The 24,701-nt window shown below is 45.4% G+C and overlaps 35 non-coding genes and 3 pseudogenes across 35 annotated transcripts; all 38 read left to right on the forward strand.

Annotated features, from left to right (window-relative positions):
• The first annotated feature begins 159 nt into the window (after window positions 1-159).
• LOC139699334 (5S ribosomal RNA) lies at window positions 160-278 on the forward strand. Its single transcript, XR_011703221.1, has one exon. It is a non-coding gene; the product is annotated as a 5S ribosomal RNA (ribosomal RNA).
• A 389-nt stretch (window positions 279-667) lies between these two features.
• Window positions 668-786, forward strand: LOC139699335 (5S ribosomal RNA). Its single transcript, XR_011703222.1, has one exon. It is a non-coding gene; the product is annotated as a 5S ribosomal RNA (ribosomal RNA).
• Window positions 787-1,175: 389 nt separating this feature from the next.
• Window positions 1,176-1,294, forward strand: LOC139699608 (5S ribosomal RNA). Its single transcript, XR_011703480.1, has one exon. It is a non-coding gene; the product is annotated as a 5S ribosomal RNA (ribosomal RNA).
• Window positions 1,295-1,683: 389 nt separating this feature from the next.
• On the forward strand, window positions 1,684-1,802 carry LOC139699336 (5S ribosomal RNA). Its single transcript, XR_011703223.1, has one exon. It is a non-coding gene; the product is annotated as a 5S ribosomal RNA (ribosomal RNA).
• A 389-nt stretch (window positions 1,803-2,191) lies between these two features.
• On the forward strand, window positions 2,192-2,310 carry LOC139699338 (5S ribosomal RNA). The gene has a single exon (XR_011703224.1). It is a non-coding gene; the product is annotated as a 5S ribosomal RNA (ribosomal RNA).
• Window positions 2,311-4,826: 2,516 nt separating this feature from the next.
• Window positions 4,827-4,925, forward strand: LOC139699175 (5S ribosomal RNA; annotated as a pseudogene).
• A 399-nt stretch (window positions 4,926-5,324) lies between these two features.
• On the forward strand, window positions 5,325-5,443 carry LOC139699339 (5S ribosomal RNA). Its single transcript, XR_011703225.1, has one exon. It is a non-coding gene; the product is annotated as a 5S ribosomal RNA (ribosomal RNA).
• Window positions 5,444-5,832: 389 nt separating this feature from the next.
• LOC139699340 (5S ribosomal RNA) lies at window positions 5,833-5,951 on the forward strand. Its single transcript, XR_011703226.1, has one exon. It is a non-coding gene; the product is annotated as a 5S ribosomal RNA (ribosomal RNA).
• Window positions 5,952-6,340: 389 nt separating this feature from the next.
• Window positions 6,341-6,459, forward strand: LOC139699341 (5S ribosomal RNA). The gene has a single exon (XR_011703227.1). It is a non-coding gene; the product is annotated as a 5S ribosomal RNA (ribosomal RNA).
• Window positions 6,460-6,848: 389 nt separating this feature from the next.
• On the forward strand, window positions 6,849-6,967 carry LOC139699342 (5S ribosomal RNA). The gene has a single exon (XR_011703228.1). It is a non-coding gene; the product is annotated as a 5S ribosomal RNA (ribosomal RNA).
• A 3,557-nt stretch (window positions 6,968-10,524) lies between these two features.
• LOC139699176 (5S ribosomal RNA) lies at window positions 10,525-10,623 on the forward strand (annotated as a pseudogene).
• A 399-nt stretch (window positions 10,624-11,022) lies between these two features.
• LOC139699649 (5S ribosomal RNA) lies at window positions 11,023-11,141 on the forward strand. Its single transcript, XR_011703518.1, has one exon. It is a non-coding gene; the product is annotated as a 5S ribosomal RNA (ribosomal RNA).
• Window positions 11,142-11,529: 388 nt separating this feature from the next.
• On the forward strand, window positions 11,530-11,648 carry LOC139699343 (5S ribosomal RNA). The gene has a single exon (XR_011703229.1). It is a non-coding gene; the product is annotated as a 5S ribosomal RNA (ribosomal RNA).
• Window positions 11,649-12,037: 389 nt separating this feature from the next.
• On the forward strand, window positions 12,038-12,156 carry LOC139699344 (5S ribosomal RNA). The gene has a single exon (XR_011703230.1). It is a non-coding gene; the product is annotated as a 5S ribosomal RNA (ribosomal RNA).
• Window positions 12,157-12,545: 389 nt separating this feature from the next.
• On the forward strand, window positions 12,546-12,664 carry LOC139699346 (5S ribosomal RNA). Its single transcript, XR_011703232.1, has one exon. It is a non-coding gene; the product is annotated as a 5S ribosomal RNA (ribosomal RNA).
• A 637-nt stretch (window positions 12,665-13,301) lies between these two features.
• On the forward strand, window positions 13,302-13,401 carry LOC139699159 (5S ribosomal RNA; annotated as a pseudogene).
• A 399-nt stretch (window positions 13,402-13,800) lies between these two features.
• On the forward strand, window positions 13,801-13,919 carry LOC139699609 (5S ribosomal RNA). The gene has a single exon (XR_011703481.1). It is a non-coding gene; the product is annotated as a 5S ribosomal RNA (ribosomal RNA).
• Window positions 13,920-14,308: 389 nt separating this feature from the next.
• On the forward strand, window positions 14,309-14,427 carry LOC139699347 (5S ribosomal RNA). The gene has a single exon (XR_011703233.1). It is a non-coding gene; the product is annotated as a 5S ribosomal RNA (ribosomal RNA).
• Window positions 14,428-14,816: 389 nt separating this feature from the next.
• On the forward strand, window positions 14,817-14,935 carry LOC139699348 (5S ribosomal RNA). The gene has a single exon (XR_011703234.1). It is a non-coding gene; the product is annotated as a 5S ribosomal RNA (ribosomal RNA).
• Window positions 14,936-15,324: 389 nt separating this feature from the next.
• Window positions 15,325-15,443, forward strand: LOC139699349 (5S ribosomal RNA). Its single transcript, XR_011703235.1, has one exon. It is a non-coding gene; the product is annotated as a 5S ribosomal RNA (ribosomal RNA).
• A 389-nt stretch (window positions 15,444-15,832) lies between these two features.
• LOC139699610 (5S ribosomal RNA) lies at window positions 15,833-15,951 on the forward strand. Its single transcript, XR_011703482.1, has one exon. It is a non-coding gene; the product is annotated as a 5S ribosomal RNA (ribosomal RNA).
• A 389-nt stretch (window positions 15,952-16,340) lies between these two features.
• On the forward strand, window positions 16,341-16,459 carry LOC139699350 (5S ribosomal RNA). Its single transcript, XR_011703236.1, has one exon. It is a non-coding gene; the product is annotated as a 5S ribosomal RNA (ribosomal RNA).
• A 389-nt stretch (window positions 16,460-16,848) lies between these two features.
• LOC139699351 (5S ribosomal RNA) lies at window positions 16,849-16,967 on the forward strand. The gene has a single exon (XR_011703237.1). It is a non-coding gene; the product is annotated as a 5S ribosomal RNA (ribosomal RNA).
• A 389-nt stretch (window positions 16,968-17,356) lies between these two features.
• LOC139699352 (5S ribosomal RNA) lies at window positions 17,357-17,475 on the forward strand. Its single transcript, XR_011703238.1, has one exon. It is a non-coding gene; the product is annotated as a 5S ribosomal RNA (ribosomal RNA).
• Window positions 17,476-17,864: 389 nt separating this feature from the next.
• On the forward strand, window positions 17,865-17,983 carry LOC139699353 (5S ribosomal RNA). Its single transcript, XR_011703239.1, has one exon. It is a non-coding gene; the product is annotated as a 5S ribosomal RNA (ribosomal RNA).
• A 389-nt stretch (window positions 17,984-18,372) lies between these two features.
• Window positions 18,373-18,491, forward strand: LOC139699354 (5S ribosomal RNA). Its single transcript, XR_011703240.1, has one exon. It is a non-coding gene; the product is annotated as a 5S ribosomal RNA (ribosomal RNA).
• Window positions 18,492-18,880: 389 nt separating this feature from the next.
• LOC139699355 (5S ribosomal RNA) lies at window positions 18,881-18,999 on the forward strand. The gene has a single exon (XR_011703241.1). It is a non-coding gene; the product is annotated as a 5S ribosomal RNA (ribosomal RNA).
• Window positions 19,000-19,388: 389 nt separating this feature from the next.
• On the forward strand, window positions 19,389-19,507 carry LOC139699357 (5S ribosomal RNA). Its single transcript, XR_011703243.1, has one exon. It is a non-coding gene; the product is annotated as a 5S ribosomal RNA (ribosomal RNA).
• Window positions 19,508-19,896: 389 nt separating this feature from the next.
• Window positions 19,897-20,015, forward strand: LOC139699358 (5S ribosomal RNA). Its single transcript, XR_011703244.1, has one exon. It is a non-coding gene; the product is annotated as a 5S ribosomal RNA (ribosomal RNA).
• A 389-nt stretch (window positions 20,016-20,404) lies between these two features.
• LOC139699686 (5S ribosomal RNA) lies at window positions 20,405-20,523 on the forward strand. Its single transcript, XR_011703553.1, has one exon. It is a non-coding gene; the product is annotated as a 5S ribosomal RNA (ribosomal RNA).
• Window positions 20,524-20,912: 389 nt separating this feature from the next.
• LOC139699611 (5S ribosomal RNA) lies at window positions 20,913-21,031 on the forward strand. The gene has a single exon (XR_011703483.1). It is a non-coding gene; the product is annotated as a 5S ribosomal RNA (ribosomal RNA).
• Window positions 21,032-21,420: 389 nt separating this feature from the next.
• LOC139699359 (5S ribosomal RNA) lies at window positions 21,421-21,539 on the forward strand. Its single transcript, XR_011703245.1, has one exon. It is a non-coding gene; the product is annotated as a 5S ribosomal RNA (ribosomal RNA).
• A 389-nt stretch (window positions 21,540-21,928) lies between these two features.
• LOC139699360 (5S ribosomal RNA) lies at window positions 21,929-22,047 on the forward strand. The gene has a single exon (XR_011703246.1). It is a non-coding gene; the product is annotated as a 5S ribosomal RNA (ribosomal RNA).
• A 389-nt stretch (window positions 22,048-22,436) lies between these two features.
• LOC139699361 (5S ribosomal RNA) lies at window positions 22,437-22,555 on the forward strand. The gene has a single exon (XR_011703247.1). It is a non-coding gene; the product is annotated as a 5S ribosomal RNA (ribosomal RNA).
• A 389-nt stretch (window positions 22,556-22,944) lies between these two features.
• LOC139699362 (5S ribosomal RNA) lies at window positions 22,945-23,063 on the forward strand. Its single transcript, XR_011703248.1, has one exon. It is a non-coding gene; the product is annotated as a 5S ribosomal RNA (ribosomal RNA).
• A 389-nt stretch (window positions 23,064-23,452) lies between these two features.
• On the forward strand, window positions 23,453-23,571 carry LOC139699364 (5S ribosomal RNA). Its single transcript, XR_011703249.1, has one exon. It is a non-coding gene; the product is annotated as a 5S ribosomal RNA (ribosomal RNA).
• Window positions 23,572-23,960: 389 nt separating this feature from the next.
• On the forward strand, window positions 23,961-24,079 carry LOC139699365 (5S ribosomal RNA). The gene has a single exon (XR_011703250.1). It is a non-coding gene; the product is annotated as a 5S ribosomal RNA (ribosomal RNA).
• A 389-nt stretch (window positions 24,080-24,468) lies between these two features.
• On the forward strand, window positions 24,469-24,587 carry LOC139699366 (5S ribosomal RNA). Its single transcript, XR_011703251.1, has one exon. It is a non-coding gene; the product is annotated as a 5S ribosomal RNA (ribosomal RNA).
• Window positions 24,588-24,701: the final 114 nt, after the last annotated feature.

A 24,701-nucleotide genomic window follows, 5' to 3' on the forward strand; every position in this document is an offset into this window, starting at 1 on the left:
GATGGCAAATTACCTCCGTCTCCCGCCATCATATAGTATGGTCGTGGACGGCCCGATGTATGCAAGCCGTGGGCAAGAAAATAGACGTCGTGTCGCGTCGTTGCAAGTGTTTGCGGGCTTGATATTGCTAAAATAGTTGACTCGAGAGTGGTGGAAATTGCCAACGGCCATACCACGCTGAATACACCGGTTCTCGTCCGATCACCGAAGTTAAGCAGCATCGGGCCCGGATAGTACTTGGATGGGTGACCGCCTGGGAACACCGGGTGCCGTTGGCTTTCAATATTTTTTTTCCGAAACGAACGTATTTTGAGGCATTCTCTGATGTTTTAAATTTTTTTCAAATAATTTATTTTGCAATGCCAGACATTGCATGCGTGATTTTGAATTGGTATGTTCCCTTTTGACACCATTCCATTTCATCTAGATGCGACCAGCTCTCTTGGGGCAATGCATTGGTGCTGTAGTAACCCGTATCTCTTCCACATTTATCCAAAGTTCGTTTTGAGATGGCAAATTACCTCCGTCTCCCGCCATCATATAGTATGGTCGTGGACGGCCCGATGTATGCAAGCCGTGGGCAAGAAAATAGACGTCGTGTCGCGTCGTTGCAAGTGTTTGCGGGCTTGATATTGCTAAAATAGTTGACTCGAGAGTGGTGGAAATTGCCAACGGCCATACCACGCTGAATACACCGGTTCTCGTCCGATCACCGAAGTTAAGCAGCATCGGGCCCGGATAGTACTTGGATGGGTGACCGCCTGGGAACACCGGGTGCCGTTGGCTTTCAATATTTTTTTTCCGAAACGAACGTATTTTGAGGCATTCTCTGATGTTTTTAATTTTTTTCAAATAATTTATTTTGCAATGCCAGACATTGCATGCGTGATTTTGAATTGGTATGTTCCCTTTTGACACCATTCCATTTCATCTAGATGCGACCAGCTCTCTTGGGGCAATGCATTGGTGCTGTAGTAACCCGTATCTCTTCCACATTTATCCAAAGTTCGTTTTGAGATGGCAAATTACCTCCGTCTCCCGCCATCATATAGTATGGTCGTGGACGGCCCGATGTATGCAAGCCGTGGGCAAGAAAATAGACGTCGTGTCGCGTCGTTGCAAGTGTTTGCGGGCTTGATATTGCTAAAATAGTTGACTCGAGAGTGGTGGAAATTGCCAACGGCCATACCACGCTGAATTCACCGGTTCTCGTCCGATCACCGAAGTTAAGCAGCATCGGGCCCGGATAGTACTTGGATGGGTGACCGCCTGGGAACACCGGGTGCCGTTGGCTTTCAATATTTTTTTTCCGAAACGAACGTATTTTGAGGCATTCTCTGATGTTTTTAATTTTTTTCAAATAATTTATTTTGCAATGCCAGACATTGCATGCGTGATTTTGAATTGGTATGTTCCCTTTTGACACCATTCCATTTCATCTAGATGCGACCAGCTCTCTTGGGGCAATGCATTGGTGCTGTAGTAACCCGTATCTCTTCCACATTTATCCAAAGTTCGTTTTGAGATGGCAAATTACCTCCGTCTCCCGCCATCATATAGTATGGTCGTGGACGGCCCGACGTATGCAAGCCGTGGGCAAGAAAATAGACGTCGTGTCGCGTCGTTGCAAGTGTTTGCGGGCTTGATATTGCTAAAATAGTTGACTCGAGAGTGGTGGAAATTGCCAACGGCCATACCACGCTGAATACACCGGTTCTCGTCCGATCACCGAAGTTAAGCAGCATCGGGCCCGGATAGTACTTGGATGGGTGACCGCCTGGGAACACCGGGTGCCGTTGGCTTTCAATATTTTTTTTCCGAAACGAACGTATTTTGAGGCATTCTCTGATGTTTTAAATTTTTTTCAAATAATTTATTTTGCAATGCCAGACATTGCATGCGTGATTTTGAATTGGTATGTTCCCTTTTGACACCATTCCATTTCATCTAGATGCGACCAGCTCTCTTGGGGCAATGCATTGGTGCTGTAGTAACCCGTATCTCTTCCACATTTATCCAAAGTTCGTTTTGAGATGGCAAATTACCTCCGTCTCCCGCCATCATATAGTATGGTCGTGGACGGCCCGATGTATGCAAGCCGTGGGCAAGAAAATAGACGTCGTGTCGCGTCGTTGCAAGTGTTTGCGGGCTTGATATTGCTAAAATAGTTGACTCGAGAGTGGTGGAAATTGCCAACGGCCATACCACGCTGAATACACCGGTTCTCGTCCGATCACCGAAGTTAAGCAGCATCGGGCCCGGATAGTACTTGGATGGGTGACCGCCTGGGAACACCGGGTGCCGTTGGCTTTCAATATTTTTTTTCCGAAACGAACGTATTTTGAGGCATTCTCTGATGTTTTTAATTTTTTTCAAATAATTTATTTTGCAATGCCAGACATTGCATGCGTGATTTTGAATTGGTATGTTCCCTTTTGACACCATTCCATTTCATCTAGATGCGACCAGCTCTCTTGGGGCAATGCATTGGTGCTGTAGTAACCCGTATCTCTTCCACATTTATCCAAAGTTCGTTTTGAGATGGCAAATTACCTCCGTCTCCCGCCATCATATAGTATGGTCGTGGACGGCCCGATGTATGCAAGCCGTGGGCAAGAAAATAGACGTCGTGTCGCGTCGTTGCAAGTGTTTGCGGGCTTGATATTGCTAAAATAGTTGACTCGAGAGTGGTGGAAATTGCCAACGGCCATAGTAACGGCGCTGACAACGATCAGAGACGCAATCGCGAGCCACGAGAGCAGGCAGGGCGCGGGCCTTAAACTGGTAGCGGTAGATATTGAGAAGGCTTTCGACAGGGTGAACATAAACCACGTATTGAACACATTAAAGAGGATGGGATTCCCCGAAAAGTTTTTGAATACAATAAAAATGTTCACGAACAACATCACGTCGAAAGTAAAATTGAGCGCGGGGGCCGAAACAAAGTCGTTCCCCGTGAGAAGATCAATCAGACAAGGCTGTCCGCTTTCGATGCTTCTGTTCTCTATATCACTGGAGCCCCTGCTACATAGTCTTCGCAGAAACATTAAAGGAATCCCGGCGGGGAACGGAAAAGTGTCCGCGGTGGCTTATGCGGACGACGTAACGATCTTCGCCCAAGATCAAGCGGAAATTCATGTAATAGGGAAATCATTAAAGGAATATGAGGAGGAAAGCGGGCAAAAAGTAAACATGGAAAAGACAAAGGCCTTGACAATAAAAGACGCCGACTTCACCGCGACCAGTGAATGGAAAGAGGTGACCTCGATGGACATTCTGGGCATTCCATGGAGTAGGACTTCCACGGAGACGACAAACGCAGTATGGGAAAAGGCAACGAGAATGATAAAAGGAACATTAGCGCAATTGAGAGACAGGGACCTAAACATACATCAGAAAGTCCTTGCGATAAACGCATTGTTATTATCCAAGGCATGGTACGCCGCACTGATTTTCCCGTTGCCAGAAAAACATGGGGCTCTATTGACGAAAATAGCAACGCAATACCTTTGGGGAGGGCATTTGCTAAGAGTAGCAAAGAGCCAGGCCTGTCTACCCAAGGGGAAGGGGGGCCTAGGGCTGATCGACGTGCGGGACAAAGCCCTGGCACTCTATGCAAAGACAGTAATAAACATCCTATCCGACGACTGTCAACATTCAAAAGATCTGCTAAAGGCGGCATGGGGTGCACCAGGGCAGGATAGACTGCTGATGAAAACTATCAGGAAAGTTAAGGACTTAGTAGAAAAGATGCCGAGAGGAGTGACAGCCACCACCAAGTGCCTTTACCGACAACTCAGAAGCGACGACAACCACCGAATCAACATCGAAAAGCACATCCTATCGGTAAATTGGAAGAGAGTGTGGAAGAACATCAACGAAATAGCCATGACCCTAAGGACAAAGAGCGTCCTATTCCTATTCGCAAACTATATAGTGACCACCCAGCAAGTGAAACAAAACATGTATCTAACAAGCAGGAACGAATGCGAATACTGTGACAAAGCCGACACACAAGACCACAGGGTGTTCGAATGCACCATCTCAAGGAGGAGGTGGTGCCTAATAAAAAGAACATTTAGAGAATTAAACACCTTTGGAGAAAAGGAGATAGGAAATAGGAATATGATGATTCTGGATTTCAACATCTTTCCCCGCGTGAAAATGGAAACAATGTGCTGGCTGATTGGACAGCACCTTCTTACGGTACACAAGTGGGTTAAAATAGATATAGAAAGTTGGTGGGAACAAGTGAAAAAAGAGAGCAAAAACCTACCGGGCCGATTACAGCCATATTGGAAGAAAGTAGAACAAATGGTAAAAAAAGAAGTCATGAAAGAATAACAAGTTTAAAGAAAATTGGTCTTGGACTCAATGTAAACTGTCATGTATGCAAGGAAATATATTACCGATAACAAGTATGTGAATAAAGGGAATACGTTCAATAAATAAGAGCAGATAATAATGTAAACAATGTATCATTAATGTTTAACTGTGAAAAAAAGACGCAAAGGGGATGTTTAAAAAAAAATTTGACTATTTATAATTGGCTTGATTTCATTGTAATCATTTTGTTCCCTATAAAGGATCTTGTATTGTTAATTCAAGTAAGGAAAATGTTCCCTAAGTTATGTGACGGTGAACACTTTCCGAATGCTTATAGTTCATAAGTGGTTCATACTTATATCATCCTTTGTTTAGAATTGTTCAATTGTGAAAATGTTCAATCTGTGGTCTTATGCACGCTTAAGATGGTGCACATGGTGTTAAATAACTATGTCTGTGAATGGAAATACATGCAATAAAAAAAAAAAAAAAAAAAAAAAATACCACGCTGAATACACCGGTTCTCGTCCGATCACCGAAGTTAAGCAGCATCGGGCCCGGATAGTACTTGGATGGGTGACCGCCTGGGAACACCGGGTGCCGTTGGCTTTCAATATTTTTTTTCCGAAACGAACGTATTTTGAGGCATTCTCTGATGTTTTTAATTTTTTTCAAATAATTTATTTTGCAATGCCCGACATTGCATGCGTGATTTTGAATTGGTATGTTCCCTTTTGACACCATTCCATTTCATCTAGATGCGACCAGCTCTCTTGGGGCAATGCATTGGTGCTGTAGTAACCCGTATCTCTTCCACATTTATCCAAAGTTCGTTTTGAGATGGCAAATTACCTCCGTCTCCCGCCATCATATAGTATGGTCGTGGACGGCCCGATGTATGCAAGCCGTGGGCAAGAAAATAGACGTCGTGTCGCGTCGTTGCAAGTGTTTGCGGGCTTGATATTGCTAAAATAGTTGACTCGAGAGTGGTGGAAATTGCCAACGGCCATACCACGCTGAATACACCGGTTCTCGTCCGATCACCGAAGTTAAGCAGCATCGGGCCCGGATAGTACTTGGATGGGTGACCGCCTGGGAACACCGGGTGCCGTTGGCTTTCAATATTTTTTTTCCGAAACGAACGTATTTTGAGGCATTCTCTGATGTTTTTAATTTTTTTCAAATAATTTATTTTGCAATGCCAGACATTGCATGCGTGATTTTGAATTGGTATGTTCCCTTTTGACACCATTCCATTTCATCTAGATGCGACCAGCTCTCTTGGGGCAATGCATTGGTGCTGTAGTAACCCGTATCTCTTCCACATTTATCCAAAGTTCGTTTTGAGATGGCAAATTACCTCCGTCTCCCGCCATCATATAGTATGGTCGTGGACGGCCCGATGTATGCAAGCCGTGGGCAAGAAAATAGACGTCGTGTCGCGTCGTTGCAAGTGTTTGCGGGCTTGATATTGCTAAAATAGTTGACTCGAGAGTGGTGGAAATTGCCAACGGCCATACCACGCTGAATACACCGGTTCTCGTCCGATCACCGAAGTTAAGCAGCATCGGGCCCGGATAGTACTTGGATGGGTGACCGCCTGGGAACACCGGGTGCCGTTGGCTTTCAATATTTTTTTTCCGAAACGAACGTATTTTGAGGCATTCTCTGATGTTTTAAATTTTTTTCAAATAATTTATTTTGCAATGCCAGACATTGCATGCGTGATTTTGAATTGGTATGTTCCCTTTTGACACCATTCCATTTCATCTAGATGCGACCAGCTCTCTTGGGGCAATGCATTGGTGCTGTAGTAACCCGTATCTCTTCCACATTTATCCAAAGTTCGTTTTGAGATGGCAAATTACCTCCGTCTCCCGCCATCATATAGTATGGTCGTGGACGGCCCGATGTATGCAAGCCGTGGGCAAGAAAATAGACGTCGTGTCGCGTCGTTGCAAGTGTTTGCGGGCTTGATATTGCTAAAATAGTTGACTCGAGAGTGGTGGAAAATGCCAACGGCCATACCACGCTGAATACACCGGTTCTCGTCCGATCACCGAAGTTAAGCAGCATCGGGCCCGGATAGTACTTGGATGGGTGACCGCCTGGGAACACCGGGTGCCGTTGGCTTTCAATATTTTTTTTCCGAAACGAACGTATTTTGAGGCATTCTCTGATGTTTTTAATTTTTTTCAAATAATTTATTTTGCAATGCCAGACATTGCATGCGTGATTTTGAATTGGTATGTTCCCTTTTGACACCATTCCATTTCATCTAGATGCGACCAGCTCTCTTGGGGCAATGCATTGGTGCTGTAGTAACCCGTATCTCTTCCACATTTATCCAAAGTTCGTTTTGAGATGGCAAATTACCTCCGTCTCCCGCCATCATATAGTATGGTCGTGGACGGCCCGATGTATGCAAGCCGTGGGCAAGAAAATAGACGTCGTGTCGCGTCGTTGCAAGTGTTTGCGGGCTTGATATTGCTAAAATAGTTGACTCGAGAGTGGTGGAAATTGCCAACGGCCATACCACGCTGAATACACCGGTTCTCGTCCGATCACCGAAGTTAAGCAGCATCGGGCCCGGATAGTACTTGGATGGGTGACCGCCTGGGAACACCGGGTGCCGTTGGCTTTCAATATTTTTTTTCCGAAACGAACGTATTTTGAGGCATTCTCTGATGTTTTAAATTTTTTTCAAATAATTTATTTTGCAATGCCAGACATTGCATGCGTGATTTTGAATTGGTATGTTCCCTTTTGACACCATTCCATTTCATCTAGATGCGACCAGCTCTCTTGGGGCAATGCATTGGTGCTGTAGTAACCCGTATCTCTTCCACATTTATCCAAAGTTCGTTTTGAGATGGCAAATTACCTCCGTCTCCCGCCATCATATAGTATGGTCGTGGACGGCCCGATGTATGCAAGCCGTGGGCAAGAAAATAGACGTCGTGTCGCGTCGTTGCAAGTGTTTGCGGGCTTGATATTGCTAAAATAGTTGACTCGAGAGTGGTGGAAATTGCCAACGGCCATATCCTCCTATGCGGTTCTTCCAGTGGCATGCTCCGACCACTGCGCAGTTATTATATCGGTCGATGGATCCCAAAGCAGGACGAGGCATCAGCCAAGGAAAAAGGAGTGGAGGATGAACGTCGAGCTGCTATATGAGAAAGACACCAGAGCCATACTGAAAGAAAACATCCAGCGATGGGAGGAAAGCTGGAGAGGATTGGATCCAAGCGAAAGGTGGGAAAACTCCAAAGTAAAAATAAGAAACCTTTTCGCACAACTGCACAGGGAGAGAGCCGAAGAAATCAGGGAAACCATGGCTTTTTACAGAGAAGCGCTCGAGGAGAGCCTAAAGACGAGAGAAAGGGAACGGAGCAACTGGGGGGAGATAAAAGAACTAAAAAGGAAAATCTTCGGAATGGAAGAGGAAAGGGCGAAAATATCAACATGGCACAGAAGCAAAATATGTTTGCCAGAAGAACATGCCTCGGTGTATTATCTGGGGAGGAGGTTAAAGGATTGCGCCAACAACTTACTCAAAAACGGCATTTTGAACGAGAACGGAACGAGGTTAAAAGAAGAGAGAGAAATCATAGAGCATGTATGCCACCATTTTGAGACTCTCCTTTCTGGGGAGGACACATCACTCAAGGAAGAGACAGAAAATCTCACGCCACTCCCCCAACTGCCAGTGGAGGTGGCAGAGAGGATGGCGGAAAGAATCACAAGGGAGGAGTGCGAGGATGCTATGAGATGGCTCCCCAAGGGGAGGTCCCCGGGTACCGACGGTATCCCTTTTGAATTCTACGTAGAATTCTGGGAAGAGCTGAAGGATTTAATCATTCCAGCGATAGAGAACATCCTCCAAAATGGCACCCTCACCACGACCCAAAGAGAGGGGAAAATTGTCCTAGTGCCGAAAAGAAAAGAGCCAAGGAGCCTAAATGACTACAGACCCATCACCCTCCTCAACGCCGATTACAAGGTAGTAGCTAAAATCGTTAAAACCAGACTCAACGAAGCCGTGGAAAAGATAATCGGGCCAGACCAACACATAGTAGGAAAGGGGAGGAACATTGTAACGGCGCTGACAACGATCAGAGACGCAATCGCGAGCCACGAGAGCAGGCAGGGCGCGGGCCTTAAACTGGTAGCGGTAGATATTGAGAAGGCTTTCGACAGGGTGAACATAAACCACGTATTGAACACATTAAAGAGGATGGGATTCCCCGAAAAGTTTTTGAATACAATAAAAATGTTCACGAACAACATCACGTCGAAAGTAAAATTGAGCGCGGGGGCCGAAACAAAGTCGTTCCCCGTGAGAAGATCAATCAGACAAGGCTGTCCGCTTTCGATGCTTCTGTTCTCTATATCACTGGAGCCCCTGCTACATAGTCTTCGCAGAAACATTAAAGGAATCCCGGCGGGGAACGGAAAAGTGTCCGCGGTGGCTTATGCGGACGACGTAACGATCTTCGCCCAAGATCAAGCGGAAATTCATGTAATAGGGAAATCATTAAAGGAATATGAGGAGGAAAGCGGGCAAAAAGTAAACATGGAAAAGACAAAGGCCTTGACAATAAAAGACGCCGACTTCACCGCGACCAGTGAATGGAAAGAGGTGACCTCGATGGACATTCTGGGCATTCCATGGAGTAGGACTTCCACGGAGACGACAAACGCAGTATGGGAAAAGGCAACGAGAATGATAAAAGGAACATTAGCGCAATTGAGAGACAGGGACCTAAACATACATCAGAAAGTCCTTGCGATAAACGCATTGTTATTATCCAAGGCATGGTACGCCGCACTGATTTTCCCGTTGCCAGAAAAACATGGGGCTCTATTGACGAAAATAGCAACGCAATACCTTTGGGGAGGGCATTTGCTAAGAGTAGCAAAGAGCCAGGCCTGTCTACCCAAGGGGAAGGGGGGCCTAGGGCTGATCGACGTGCGGGACAAAGCCCTGGCACTCTATGCAAAGACAGTAATAAACATCCTATCCGACGACTGTCAACATTCAAAAGATCTGCTAAAGGCGGCATGGGGTGCACCAGGGCAGGATAGACTGCTGATGAAAACTATCAGGAAAGTTAAGGACTTAGTAGAAAAGATGCCGAGAGGAGTGACAGCCACCACCAAGTGCCTTTACCGACAACTCAGAAGCGACGACAACCACCGAATCAACATCGAAAAGCACATCCTATCGGTAAATTGGAAGAGAGTGTGGAAGAACATCAACGAAATAGCCATGACCCTAAGGACAAAGAGCGTCCTATTCCTATTCGCAAACTATATAGTGACCACCCAGCAAGTGAAACAAAACATGTATCTAACAAGCAGGAACGAATGCGAATACTGTGACAAAGCCGACACACAAGACCACAGGGTGTTCGAATGCACCATCTCAAGGAGGAGGTGGTGCCTAATAAAAAGAACATTTAGAGAATTAAACACCTTTGGAGAAAAGGAGATAGGAAATAGGAATATGATGATTCTGGATTTCAACATCTTTCCCCGCGTGAAAATGGAAACAATGTGCTGGCTGATTGGACAGCACCTTCTTACGGTACACAAGTGGGTTAAAATAGATATAGAAAGTTGGTGGGAACAAGTGAAAAAAGAGAGCAAAAACCTACCGGGCCGATTACAGCCATATTGGAAGAAAGTAGAACAAATGGTAAAAAAAGAAGTCATGAAAGAATAACAAGTTTAAAGAAAATTGGTCTTGGACTCAATGTAAACTGTCATGTATGCAAGGAAATATATTACCGATAACAAGTATGTGAATAAAGGGAATACGTTCAATAAATAAGAGCAGATAATAATGTAAACAATGTATCATTAATGTTTAACTGTGAAAAAAAGACGCAAAGGGGATGTTTAAAAAAAATTTGACTATTTATAATTGGCTTGATTTCATTGTAATCATTTTGTTCCCTATAAAGGATCTTGTATTGTTAATTCAAGTAAGGAAAATGTTCCCTAAGTTATGTGACGGTGAACACTTTCCGAATGCTTATAGTTCATAAGTGGTTCATACTTATATCATCCTTTGTTTAGAATTGTTCAATTGTGAAAATGTTCAATCTGTGGTCTTATGCACGCTTAAGATGGTGCACATGGTGTTAAATAACTATGTCTGTGAATGGAAATACATGCAATAAAAAAAAAAAAATACCACGCTGAATACACCGGTTCTCGTCCGATCACCGAAGTTAAGCAGCATCGGGCCCGGATAGTACTTGGATGGGTGACCGCCTGGGAACACCGGGTGCCGTTGGCTTTCAATATTTTTTTTCCGAAACGAACGTATTTTGAGGCATTCTCTGATGTTTTTAATTTTTTTCAAATAATTTATTTTGCAATGCCCGACATTGCATGCGTGATTTTGAATTGGTATGTTCCCTTTTGACACCATTCCATTTCATCTAGATGCGACCAGCTCTCTTGGGGCAATGCATTGGTGCTGTAGTAACCCGTATCTCTTCCACATTTATCCAAAGTTCGTTTTGAGATGGCAAATTACCTCCGTCTCCCGCCATCATATAGTATGGTCGTGGACGGCCCGATGTATGCAAGCCGTGGGCAAGAAAATAGACGTCGTGTCGCGTCGTTGCAAGTGTTTGCGGGCTTGATATTGCTAAAATAGTTGACTCGAGAGTGGTGGAAATTGCCAACGGCCATACCACGCTGAATACACCGGTTCTCGTCCGATCACCGAAGTTAAGCAGCATCGGGCTCGGATAGTACTTGGATGGGTGACCGCCTGGGAACACCGGGTGCCGTTGGCTTTAATATTTTTTTTCCGAAACGAACGTATTTTGAGGCATTCTCTGATGTTTTTAATTTTTTTCAAATAATTTATTTTGCAATGCCAGACATTGCATGCGTGATTTTGAATTGGTATGTTCCCTTTTGACACCATTCCATTTCATCTAGATGCGACCAGCTCTCTTGGGGCAATGCATTGGTGCTGTAGTAACCCGTATCTCTTCCACATTTATCCAAAGTTCGTTTTGAGATGGCAAATTACCTCCGTCTCCCGCCATCATATAGTATGGTCGTGGACGGCCCGATGTATGCAAGCCGTGGGCAAGAAAATAGACGTCGTGTCGCGTCGTTGCAAGTGTTTGCGGGCTTGATATTGCTAAAATAGTTGACTCGAGAGTGGTGGGAATTGCCAACGGCCATACCACGCTGAATACACCGGTTCTCGTCCGATCACCGAAGTTAAGCAGCATCGGGCCCGGATAGTACTTGGATGGGTGACCGCCTGGGAACACCGGGTGCCGTTGGCTTTCAATATTTTTTTTCCGAAACGAACGTATTTTGAGGCATTCTCTGATGTTTTTAATTTTTTTCAAATAATTTATTTTGCAATGCCAGACATTGCATGCGTGATTTTGAATTGGTATGTTCCCTTTTGACACCATTCCATTTCATCTAGATGCGACCAGCTCTCTTGGGGCAATGCATTGGTGCTGTAGTAACCCGTATTTCTTCCACATTTATCCAAAGTTCGTTTTGAGATGGCAAATTACCTCCGTCTCCCGCCATCATATAGTATGGTCGTGGACGGCCCGATGTATGCAAGCCGTGGGCAAGAAAATAGACGTCGTGTCGCGTCGTTGCAAGTGTTTGCGGGCTTGATATTGCTAAAATAGTTGACTCGAGAGTGGTGGAAAATGCCAACGGCCATACCACGCTGAATACACCGGTTCTCGTCCGATCACCGAAGTTAAGCAGCATCGGGCCCGGATAGTACTTGGATGGGTGACCGCCTGGGAACACCGGGTGCCGTTGGCTTTCAATATTTTTTTTCCGAAACGAACGTATTTTGAGGCATTCTCTGATGTTTTAAATTTTTTTCAAATAATTTATTTTGCAATGCCAGACATTGCATGCGTGATTTTGAATTGGTATGTTCCCTTTTGACACCATTCCATTTCATCTAGATGCGACCAGCTCTCTTGGGGCAATGCATTGGTGCTGTAGTAACCCGTATCTCTTCCACATTTATCCAAAGTTCGTTTTGAGATGGCAAATTACCTCCGTCTCCCGCCATCATATAGTATGGTCGTGGACGGCCCGATGTATGCAAGCCGTGGGCAAGAAAATAGACGTCGTGTCGCGTCGTTGCAAGTGTTTGCGGGCTTGATATTGCTAAAATAGTTGACTCGAGAGTGGTGGAAATTGCCAACGGCCATACCACGCTGAATACACCGGTTCTCGTCCGATCACCGAAGTTAAGCAGCATCGGGCCCGGATAGTACTTGGATGGGTGACCGCCTGGGAACACCGGGTGCCGTTGGCTTTCAATATTTTTTTTCCGAAACGAACGTATTTTGAGGCATTCTCTGATGTTTTAAATTTTTTTCAAATAATTTATTTTGCAATGCCAGACATTGCATGCGTGATTTTGAATTGGTATGTTCCCTTTTGACACCATTCCATTTCATCTAGATGCGACCAGCTCTCTTGGGGCAATGCATTGGTGCTGTAGTAACCCGTATCTCTTCCACATTTATCCAAAGTTCGTTTTGAGATGGCAAATTACCTCCGTCTCCCGCCATCATATAGTATGGTCGTGGACGGCCCGATGTATGCAAGCCGTGGGCAAGAAAATAGACGTCGTGTCGCGTCGTTGCAAGTGTTTGCGGGCTTGATATTGCTAAAATAGTTGACTCGAGAGTGGTGGAAATTGCCAACGGCTAAAGGATCTTGTATTGTTAATTCAAGTAAGGAAAATGTTCCCTAAGTTATGTGACGGTGAACACTTTCCGAATGCTTATAGTTCATAAGTGGTTCATACTTATATCATCCTTTGTTTAGAATTGTTCAATTGTGAAAATGTTCAATCTGTGGTCTTATGCACGCTTAAGATGGTGCACATGGTGTTAAATAACTATGTCTGTGAATGGAAATACATGCAATAAAAAAAAAAAAAAAAACATACCACGCTGAATACACCGGTTCTCGTCCGATCACCGAAGTTAAGCAGCATCGGGCCCGGATAGTACTTGGATGGGTGACCGCCTGGGAACACCGGGTGCCGTTGGCTTTCAATATTTTTTTTCCGAAACGAACGTATTTTGAGGCATTCTCTGATGTTTTTAATTTTTTTCAAATAATTTATTTTGCAATGCCAGACATTGCATGCGTGATTTTGAATTGGTATGTTCCCTTTTGACACCATTCCATTTCATCTAGATGCGACCAGCTCTCTTGGGGCAATGCATTGGTGCTGTAGTAACCCGTATCTCTTCCACATTTATCCAAAGTTCGTTTTGAGATGGCAAATTACCTCCGTCTCCCGCCATCATATAGTATGGTCGTGGACGGCCCGATGTATGCAAGCCGTGGGCAAGAAAATAGACGTCGTGTCGCGTCGTTGCAAGTGTTTGCGGGCTTGATATTGCTAAAATAGTTGACTCGAGAGTGGTGGAAATTGCCAACGGCCATACCACGCTGAATTCACCGGTTCTCGTCCGATCACCGAAGTTAAGCAGCATCGGGCCCGGATAGTACTTGGATGGGTGACCGCCTGGGAACACCGGGTGCCGTTGGCTTTCAATATTTTTTTTCCGAAACGAACGTATTTTGAGGCATTCTCTGATGTTTTTAATTTTTTTCAAATAATTTATTTTGCAATGCCAGACATTGCATGCGTGATTTTGAATTGGTATGTTCCCTTTTGACACCATTCCATTTCATCTAGATGCGACCAGCTCTCTTGGGGCAATGCATTGGTGCTGTAGTAACCCGTATCTCTTCCACATTTATCCAAAGTTCGTTTTGAGATGGCAAATTACCTCCGTCTCCCGCCATCATATAGTATGGTCGTGGACGGCCCGACGTATGCAAGCCGTGGGCAAGAAAATAGACGTCGTGTCGCGTCGTTGCAAGTGTTTGCGGGCTTGATATTGCTAAAATAGTTGACTCGAGAGTGGTGGAAATTGCCAACGGCCATACCACGCTGAATACACCGGTTCTCGTCCGATCACCGAAGTTAAGCAGCATCGGGCCCGGATAGTACTTGGATGGGTGACCGCCTGGGAACACCGGGTGCCGTTGGCTTTCAATATTTTTTTTCCGAAACGAACGTATTTTGAGGCATTCTCTGATGTTTTAAATTTTTTTCAAATAATTTATTTTGCAATGCCAGACATTGCATGCGTGATTTTGAATTGGTATGTTCCCTTTTGACACCATTCCATTTCATCTAGATGCGACCAGCTCTCTTGGGGCAATGCATTGGTGCTGTAGTAACCCGTATCTCTTCCACATTTATCCAAAGTTCGTTTTGAGATGGCAAATTACCTCCGTCTCCCGCCATCATATAGTATGGTCGTGGACGGCCCGACGTATGCAAGCCGTGGGCAAGAAAATAGACGTCGTGTCGCGTCGTTGCAAGTGTTTGCGGGCTTGATATTGCTAAAATAGTTGACTCGAGAGTGGTGGAAATTGCCAACGGCCATACCACGCTGAATACACCGGTTCTCGTCCGATCACCGAAGTTAAGCAGCATCGGGCCCGGATAGTACTTGGATGGGTGACCGCCTGGGAACACCGGGTGCCGTTGGCTTTCAATATTTTTTTTCCGAAACGAACGTATTTTGAGGCATTCTCTGATGTTTTAAATTTTTTTCAAATAATTTATTTTGCAATGCCAGACATTGCATGCGTGATTTTGAATTGGTATGTTCCCTTTTGACACCATTCCATTTCATCTAGATGCGACCAGCTCTCTTGGGGCAATGCATTGGTGCTGTAGTAACCCGTATCTCTTCCACATTTATCCAAAGTTCGTTTTGAGATGGCAAATTACCTCCGTCTCCCGCCATCATATAGTATGGTCGTGGACGGCCCGATGTATGCAAGCCGTGGGCAAGAAAATAGACGTCGTGTCGCGTCGTTGCAAGTGTTTGCGGGCTTGATATTGCTAAAATAGTTGACTCGAGAGTGGTGGAAATTGCCAACGGCCATACCACGCTGAATACACCGGTTCTCGTCCGATCACCGAAGTTAAGCAGCATCGGGCCCGGATAGTACTTGGATGGGTGACCGCCTGGGAACACCGGGTGCCGTTGGCTTTCAATATTTTTTTTCCGAAACGAACGTATTTTGAGGCATTCTCTGATGTTTTTAATTTTTTTCAAATAATTTATTTTGCAATGCCAGACATTGCATGCGTGATTTTGAATTGGTATGTTCCCTTTTGACACCATTCCATTTCATCTAGATGCGACCAGCTCTCTTGGGGCAATGCATTGGTGCTGTAGTAACCCGTATCTCTTCCACATTTATCCAAAGTTCGTTTTGAGATGGCAAATTACCTCCGTCTCCCGCCATCATATAGTATGGTCGTGGACGGCCCGATGTATGCAAGCCGTGGGCAAGAAAATAGACGTCGTGTCGCGTCGTTGCAAGTGTTTGCGGGCTTGATATTGCTAAAATAGTTGACTCGAGAGTGGTGGAAATTGCCAACGGCCATACCACGCTGAATTCACCGGTTCTCGTCCGATCACCGAAGTTAAGCAGCATCGGGCCCGGATAGTACTTGGATGGGTGACCGCCTGGGAACACCGGGTGCCGTTGGCTTTCAATATTTTTTTTCCGAAACGAACGTATTTTGAGGCATTCTCTGATGTTTTTAATTTTTTTCAAATAATTTATTTTGCAATGCCAGACATTGCATGCGTGATTTTGAATTGGTATGTTCCCTTTTGACACCATTCCATTTCATCTAGATGCGACCAGCTCTCTTGGGGCAATGCATTGGTGCTGTAGTAACCCGTATCTCTTCCACATTTATCCAAAGTTCGTTTTGAGATGGCAAATTACCTCCGTCTCCCGCCATCATATAGTATGGTCGTGGACGGCCCGACGTATGCAAGCCGTGGGCAAGAAAATAGACGTCGTGTCGCGTCGTTGCAAGTGTTTGCGGGCTTGATATTGCTAAAATAGTTGACTCGAGAGTGGTGGAAATTGCCAACGGCCATACCACGCTGAATACACCGGTTCTCGTCCGATCACCGAAGTTAAGCAGCATCGGGCCCGGATAGTACTTGGATGGGTGACCGCCTGGGAACACCGGGTGCCGTTGGCTTTCAATATTTTTTTTCCGAAACGAACGTATTTTGAGGCATTCTCTGATGTTTTTAATTTTTTTCAAATAATTTATTTTGCAATGCCAGACATTGCATGCGTGATTTTGAATTGGTATGTTCCCTTTTGACACCATTCCATTTCATCTAGATGCGACCAGCTCTCTTGGGGCAATGCATTGGTGCTGTAGTAACCCGTATCTCTTCCACATTTATCCAAAGTTCGTTTTGAGATGGCAAATTACCTCCGTCTCCCGCCATCATATAGTATGGTCGTGGACGGCCCGATGTATGCAAGCCGTGGGCAAGAAAATAGACGTCGTGTCGCGTCGTTGCAAGTGTTTGCGGGCTTGATATTGCTAAAATAGTTGACTCGAGAGTGGTGGAAAATGCCAACGGCCATACCACGCTGAATACACCGGTTCTCGTCCGATCACCGAAGTTAAGCAGCATCGGGCCCGGATAGTACTTGGATGGGTGACCGCCTGGGAACACCGGGTGCCGTTGGCTTTCAATATTTTTTTTCCGAAACGAACGTATTTTGAGGCATTCTCTGATGTTTTAAATTTTTTTCAAATAATTTATTTTGCAATGCCAGACATTGCATGCGTGATTTTGAATTGGTATGTTCCCTTTTGACACCATTCCATTTCATCTAGATGCGACCAGCTCTCTTGGGGCAATGCATTGGTGCTGTAGTAACCCGTATCTCTTCCACATTTATCCAAAGTTCGTTTTGAGATGGCAAATTACCTCCGTCTCCCGCCATCATATAGTATGGTCGTGGACGGCCCGATGTATGCAAGCCGTGGGCAAGAAAATAGACGTCGTGTCGCGTCGTTGCAAGTGTTTGCGGGCTTGATATTGCTAAAATAGTTGACTCGAGAGTGGTGGAAATTGCCAACGGCCATACCACGCTGAATACACCGGTTCTCGTCCGATCACCGAAGTTAAGCAGCATCGGGCCCGGATAGTACTTGGATGGGTGACCGCCTGGGAACACCGGGTGCCGTTGGCTTTCAATATTTTTTTTCCGAAACGAACGTATTTTGAGGCATTCTCTGATGTTTTAAATTTTTTTCAAATAATTTATTTTGCAATGCCAGACATTGCATGCGTGATTTTGAATTGGTATGTTCCCTTTTGACACCATTCCATTTCATCTAGATGCGACCAGCTCTCTTGGGGCAATGCATTGGTGCTGTAGTAACCCGTATCTCTTCCACATTTATCCAAAGTTCGTTTTGAGATGGCAAATTACCTCCGTCTCCCGCCATCATATAGTATGGTCGTGGACGGCCCGATGTATGCAAGCCGTGGGCAAGAAAATAGACGTCGTGTCGCGTCGTTGCAAGTGTTTGCGGGCTTGATATTGCTAAAATAGTTGACTCGAGAGTGGTGGAAATTGCCAACGGCCATACCACGCTGAATACACCGGTTCTCGTCCGATCACCGAAGTTAAGCAGCATCGGGCCCGGATAGTACTTGGATGGGTGACCGCCTGGGAACACCGGGTGCCGTTGGCTTTCAATATTTTTTTTCCGAAACGAACGTATTTTGAGGCATTCTCTGATGTTTTTAATTTTTTTCAAATAATTTATTTTGCAATGCCAGACATTGCATGCGTGATTTTGAATTGGTATGTTCCCTTTTGACACCATTCCATTTCATCTAGATGCGACCAGCTCTCTTGGGGCAATGCATTGGTGCTGTAGTAACCCGTATCTCTTCCACATTTATCCAAAGTTCGTTTTGAGATGGCAAATTACCTCCGTCTCCCGCCATCATATAGTATGGTCGTGGACGGCCCGATGTATGCAAGCCGTGGGCAAGAAAATAGACGTCGTGTCGCGTCGTTGCAAGTGTTTGCGGGCTTGATATTGCTAAAATAGTTGACTCGAGAGTGGTGGAAAATGCCAACGGCCATACCACGCTGAATACACCGGTTCTCGTCCGATCACCGAAGTTAAGCAGCATCGGGCCCGGATAGTACTTGGATGGGTGACCGCCTGGGAACACCGGGTGCCGTTGGCTTTCAATATTTTTTTTCCGAAACGAACGTATTTTGAGGCATTCTCTGATGTTTTAAATTTTTTTCAAATAATTTATTTTGCAATGCCAGACATTGCATGCGTGATTTTGAATTGGTATGTTCCCTTTTGACACCATTCCATTTCATCTAGATGCGACCAGCTCTCTTGGGGCAATGCATTGGTGCTGTAGTAACCCGTATCTCTTCCACATTTATCCAAAGTTCGTTTTGAGATGGCAAATTACCTCCGTCTCCCGCCATCATATAGTATGGTCGTGGACGGCCCGATGTATGCAAGCCGTGGGCAAGAAAATAGACGTCGTGTCGCGTCGTTGCAAGTGTTTGCGGGCTTGATATTGCTAAAATAGTTGACTCGAGAGTGGTGGAAATTGCCAACGGCCATACCACGCTGAATACACCGGTTCTCGTCCGATCACCGAAGTTAAGCAGCATCGGGCCCGGATAGTACTTGGATGGGTGACCGCCTGGGAACACCGGGTGCCGTTGGCTTTCAATATTTTTTTTCCGAAACGAACGTATTTTGAGGCATTCTCTGATGTTTTAAATTTTTTTCAAATAATTTATTTTGCAATGCCAGACATTGCATGCGTGATTTTGAATTGGTATGTTCCCTTTTGACACCATTCCATTTCATCTAGATGCGACCAGCTCTCTTGGGGCAATGCATTGGTGCTGTAGTAACCCGTATCTCTTCCACATTTATCCAAAGTTCGTTTTGAGATGGCAAATTACCTCCGTCTCCCGCCATCATATAGTATGGTCGTGGACGGCCCGATGTATGCAAGCCGTGGGCAAGAAAATAGACGTCGTGTCGCGTCGTTGCAAGTGTTTGCGGGCTTGATATTGCTAAAATAGTTGACTCGAGAGTGGTGGAAATTGCCAACGGCCATACCACGCTGAATACACCGGTTCTCGTCCGATCACCGAAGTTAAGCAGCATCGGGCCCGGATAGTACTTGGATGGGTGACCGCCTGGGAACACCGGGTGCCGTTGGCTTTCAATATTTTTTTTCCGAAACGAACGTATTTTGAGGCATTCTCTGATGTTTTTAATTTTTTTCAAATAATTTATTTTGCAATGCCAGACATTGCATGCGTGATTTTGAATTGGTATGTTCCCTTTTGACACCATTCCATTTCATCTAGATGCGACCAGCTCTCTTGGGGCAATGCATTGGTGCTGTAGTAACCCGTATCTCTTCCACATTTATCCAAAGTTCGTTTTGAGATGGCAAATTACCTCCGTCTCCCGCCATCATATAGTATGGTCGTGGACGGCCCGATGTATGCAAGCCGTGGGCAAGAAAATAGACGTCGTGTCGCGTCGTTGCAAGTGTTTGCGGGCTTGATATTGCTAAAATAGTTGACTCGAGAGTGGTGGAAAATGCCAACGGCCATACCACGCTGAATACACCGGTTCTCGTCCGATCACCGAAGTTAAGCAGCATCGGGCCCGGATAGTACTTGGATGGGTGACCGCCTGGGAACACCGGGTGCCGTTGGCTTTCAATATTTTTTTTCCGAAACGAACGTATTTTGAGGCATTCTCTGATGTTTTTAATTTTTTTCAAATAATTTATTTTGCAATGCCAGACATTGCATGCGTGATTTTGAATTGGTATGTTCCCTTTTGACACCATTCCATTTCATCTAGATGCGACCAGCTCTCTTGGGGCAATGCATTGGTGCTGTAGTAACCCGTATCTCTTCCACATTTATCCAAAGTTCGTTTTGAGATGGCAAATTACCTCCGTCTCCCGCCATCATATAGTATGGTCGTGGACGGCCCGATGTATGCAAGCCGTGGGCAAGAAAATAGACGTCGTGTCGCGTCGTTGCAAGTGTTTGCGGGCTTGATATTGCTAAAATAGTTGACTCGAGAGTGGTGGAAATTGCCATCGGCCATACCACGCTGAATACACCGGTTCTCGTCCGATCACCGAAGTTAAGCAGCATCGGGCCCGGATAGTACTTGGATGGGTGACCGCCTGGGAACACCGGGTGCCGTTGGCTTTCAATATTTTTTTTCCGAAACGAACGTATTTTGAGGCATTCTCTGATGTTTTTAATTTTTTTCAAATAATTTATTTTGCAATGCCAGACATTGCATGCGTGATTTTGAATTGGTATGTTCCCTTTTGACACCATTCCATTTCATCTAGATGCGACCAGCTCTCTTGGGGCAATGCATTGGTGCTGTAGTAACCCGTATCTCTTCCACATTTATCCAAAGTTCGTTTTGAGATGGCAAATTACCTCCGTCTCCCGCCATCATATAGTATGGTCGTGGACGGCCCGATGTATGCAAGCCGTGGGCAAGAAAATAGACGTCGTGTCGCGTCGTTGCAAGTGTTTGCGGGCTTGATATTGCTAAAATAGTTGACTCGAGAGTGGTGGAAATTGCCAACGGCCATACCACGCTGAATTCACCGGTTCTCGTCCGATCACCGAAGTTAAGCAGCATCGGGCCCGGATAGTACTTGGATGGGTGACCGCCTGGGAACACCGGGTGCCGTTGGCTTTCAATATTTTTTTTCCGAAACGAACGTATTTTGAGGCATTCTCTGAGGTTTTTAATTTTTTTCAAATAATTTATTTTGCAATGCCAGACATTGCATGCGTGATTTTGAATTGGTATGTTCCCTTTTGACACCATTCCATTTCATCTAGATGCGACCAGCTCTCTTGGGGCAATGCATTGGTGCTGTAGTAACCCGTATCTCTTCCACATTTATCCAAAGTTCGTTTTGAGATGGCAAATTACCTCCGTCTCCCGCCATCATATAGTATGGTCGTGGACGGCCCGATGTATGCAAGCCGTGGGCAAGAAAATAGACGTCGTGTCGCGTCGTTGCAAGTGTTTGCGGGCTTGATATTGCTAAAATAGTTGACTCGAGAGTGGTGGAAATTGCCAACGGCCATACCACGCTGAATACACCGGTTCTCGTCCGATCACCGAAGTTAAGCAGCATCGGGCCCGGATAGTACTTGGATGGGTGACCGCCTGGGAACACCGGGTGCCGTTGGCTTTCAATATTTTTTTTCCGAAACGAACGTATTTTGAGGCATTCTCTGATGTTTTTAATTTTTTTCAAATAATTTATTTTGCAATGCCAGACATTGCATGCGTGATTTTGAATTGGTATGTTCCCTTTTGACACCATTCCATTTCATCTAGATGCGACCAGCTCTCTTGGGGCAATGCATTGGTGCTGTAGTAACCCGTATCTCTTCCACATTTATCCAAAGTTCGTTTTGAGATGGCAAATTACCTCCGTCTCCCGCCATCATATAGTATGGTCGTGGACGGCCCGATGTATGCAAGCCGTGGGCAAGAAAATAGACGTCGTGTCGCGTCGTTGCAAGTGTTTGCGGGCTTGATATTGCTAAAATAGTTGACTCGAGAGTGGTGGAAAATGCCAACGGCCATACCACGCTGAATACACCGGTTCTCGTCCGATCACCGAAGTTAAGCAGCATCGGGCCCGGATAGTACTTGGATGGGTGACCGCCTGGGAACACCGGGTGCCGTTGGCTTTCAATATTTTTTTTCCGAAACGAACGTATTTTGAGGCATTCTCTGATGTTTTAAATTTTTTTCAAATAATTTATTTTGCAATGCCAGACATTGCATGCGTGATTTTGAATTGGTATGTTCCCTTTTGACACCATTCCATTTCATCTAGATGCGACCAGCTCTCTTGGGGCAATGCATTGGTGCTGTAGTAACCCGTATCTCTTCCACATTTATCCAAAGTTCGTTTTGAGATGGCAAATTACCTCCGTCTCCCGCCATCATATAGTATGGTCGTGGACGGCCCGATGTATGCAAGCCGTGGGCAAGAAAATAGACGTCGTGTCGCGTCGTTGCAAGTGTTTGCGGGCTTGATATTGCTAAAATAGTTGACTCGAGAGTGGTGGAAATTGCCAACGGCCATACCACGCTGAATACACCGGTTCTCGTCCGATCACCGAAGTTAAGCAGCATCGGGCCCGGATAGTACTTGGATGGGTGACCGCCTGGGAACACCGGGTGCCGTTGGCTTTCAATATTTTTTTTCCGAAACGAACGTATTTTGAGGCATTCTCTGATGTTTTTAATTTTTTTCAAATAATTTATTTTGCAATGCCAGACATTGCATGCGTGATTTTGAATTGGTATGTTCCCTTTTGACACCATTCCATTTCATCTAGATGCGACCAGCTCTCTTGGGGCAATGCATTGGTGCTGTAGTAACCCGTATCTCTTCCACATTTATCCAAAGTTCGTTTTGAGATGGCAAATTACCTCCGTCTCCCGCCATCATATAGTATGGTCGTGGACGGCCCGATGTATGCAAGCCGTGGGCAAGAAAATAGACGTCGTGTCGCGTCGTTGCAAGTGTTTGCGGGCTTGATATTGCTAAAATAGTTGACTCGAGAGTGGTGGAAATTGCCAACGGCCATACCACGCTGAATACACCGGTTCTCGTCCGATCACCGAAGTTAAGCAGCATCGGGCCCGGATAGTACTTGGATGGGTGACCGCCTGGGAACACCGGGTGCCGTTGGCTTTCAATATTTTTTTTCCGAAACGAACGTATTTTGAGGCATTCTCTGATGTTTTTAATTTTTTTCAAATAATTTATTTTGCAATGCCAGACATTGCATGCGTGATTTTGAATTGGTATGTTCCCTTTTGACACCATTCCATTTCATCTAGATGCGACCAGCTCTCTTGGGGCAATGCATTGGTGCTGTAGTAACCCGTATCTCTTCCACATTTATCCAAAGTTCGTTTTGAGATGGCAAATTACCTCCGTCTCCCGCCATCATATAGTATGGTCGTGGACGGCCCGATGTATGCAAGCCGTGGGCAAGAAAATAGACGTCGTGTCGCGTCGTTGCAAGTGTTTGCGGGCTTGATATTGCTAAAATAGTTGACTCGAGAGTGGTGGAAAATGCCAACGGCCATACCACGCTGAATACACCGGTTCTCGTCCGATCACCGAAGTTAAGCAGCATCGGGCCCGGATAGTACTTGGATGGGTGACCGCCTGGGAACACCGGGTGCCGTTGGCTTTCAATATTTTTTTTCCGAAACGAACGTATTTTGAGGCATTCTCTGATGTTTTAAATTTTTTTCAAATAATTTATTTTGCAATGCCAGACATTGCATGCGTGATTTTGAATTGGTATGTTCCCTTTTGACACCATTCCATTTCATCTAGATGCGACCAGCTCTCTTGGGGCAATGCATTGGTGCTGTAGTAACCCGTATCTCTTCCACATTTATCCAAAGTTCGTTTTGAGATGGCAAATTACCTCCGTCTCCCGCCATCATATAGTATGGTCGTGGACGGCCCGATGTATGCAAGCCGTGGGCAAGAAAATAGACGTCGTGTCGCGTCGTTGCAAGTGTTTGCGGGCTTGATATTGCTAAAATAGTTGACTCGAGAGTGGTGGAAATTGCCAACGGCCATACCACGCTGAATACACCGGTTCTCGTCCGATCACCGAAGTTAAGCAGCATCGGGCCCGGATAGTACTTGGATGGGTGACCGCCTGGGAACACCGGGTGCCGTTGGCTTTCAATATTTTTTTTCCGAAACGAACGTATTTTGAGGCATTCTCTGATGTTTTAAATTTTTTTCAAATAATTTATTTTGCAATGCCAGACATTGCATGCGTGATTTTGAATTGGTATGTTCCCTTTTGACACCATTCCATTTCATCTAGATGCGACCAGCTCTCTTGGGGCAATGCATTGGTGCTGTAGTAACCCGTATCTCTTCCACATTTATCCAAAGTTCGTTTTGAGATGGCAAATTACCTCCGTCTCCCGCCATCATATAGTATGGTCGTGGACGGCCCGATGTATGCAAGCCGTGGGCAAGAAAATAGACGTCGTGTCGCGTCGTTGCAAGTGTTTGCGGGCTTGATATTGCTAAAATAGTTGACTCGAGAGTGGTGGAAATTGCCAACGGCCATACCACGCTGAATACACCGGTTCTCGTCCGATCACCGAAGTTAAGCAGCATCGGGCCCGGATAGTACTTGGATGGGTGACCGCCTGGGAACACCGGGTGCCGTTGGCTTTCAATATTTTTTTTCCGAAACGAACGTATTTTGAGGCATTCTCTGATGTTTTTAATTTTTTTCAAATAATTTATTTTGCAATGCCAGACATTGCATGCGTGATTTTGAATTGG

This window comes from Hetaerina americana, unplaced genomic scaffold, assembly GCF_022747635.1.
Source record: "Hetaerina americana unplaced genomic scaffold, ioHetAmer1.1.p SCAF_9, whole genome shotgun sequence".
Lineage (NCBI taxonomy): Eukaryota > Metazoa > Arthropoda > Insecta > Odonata > Calopterygidae > Hetaerina > Hetaerina americana.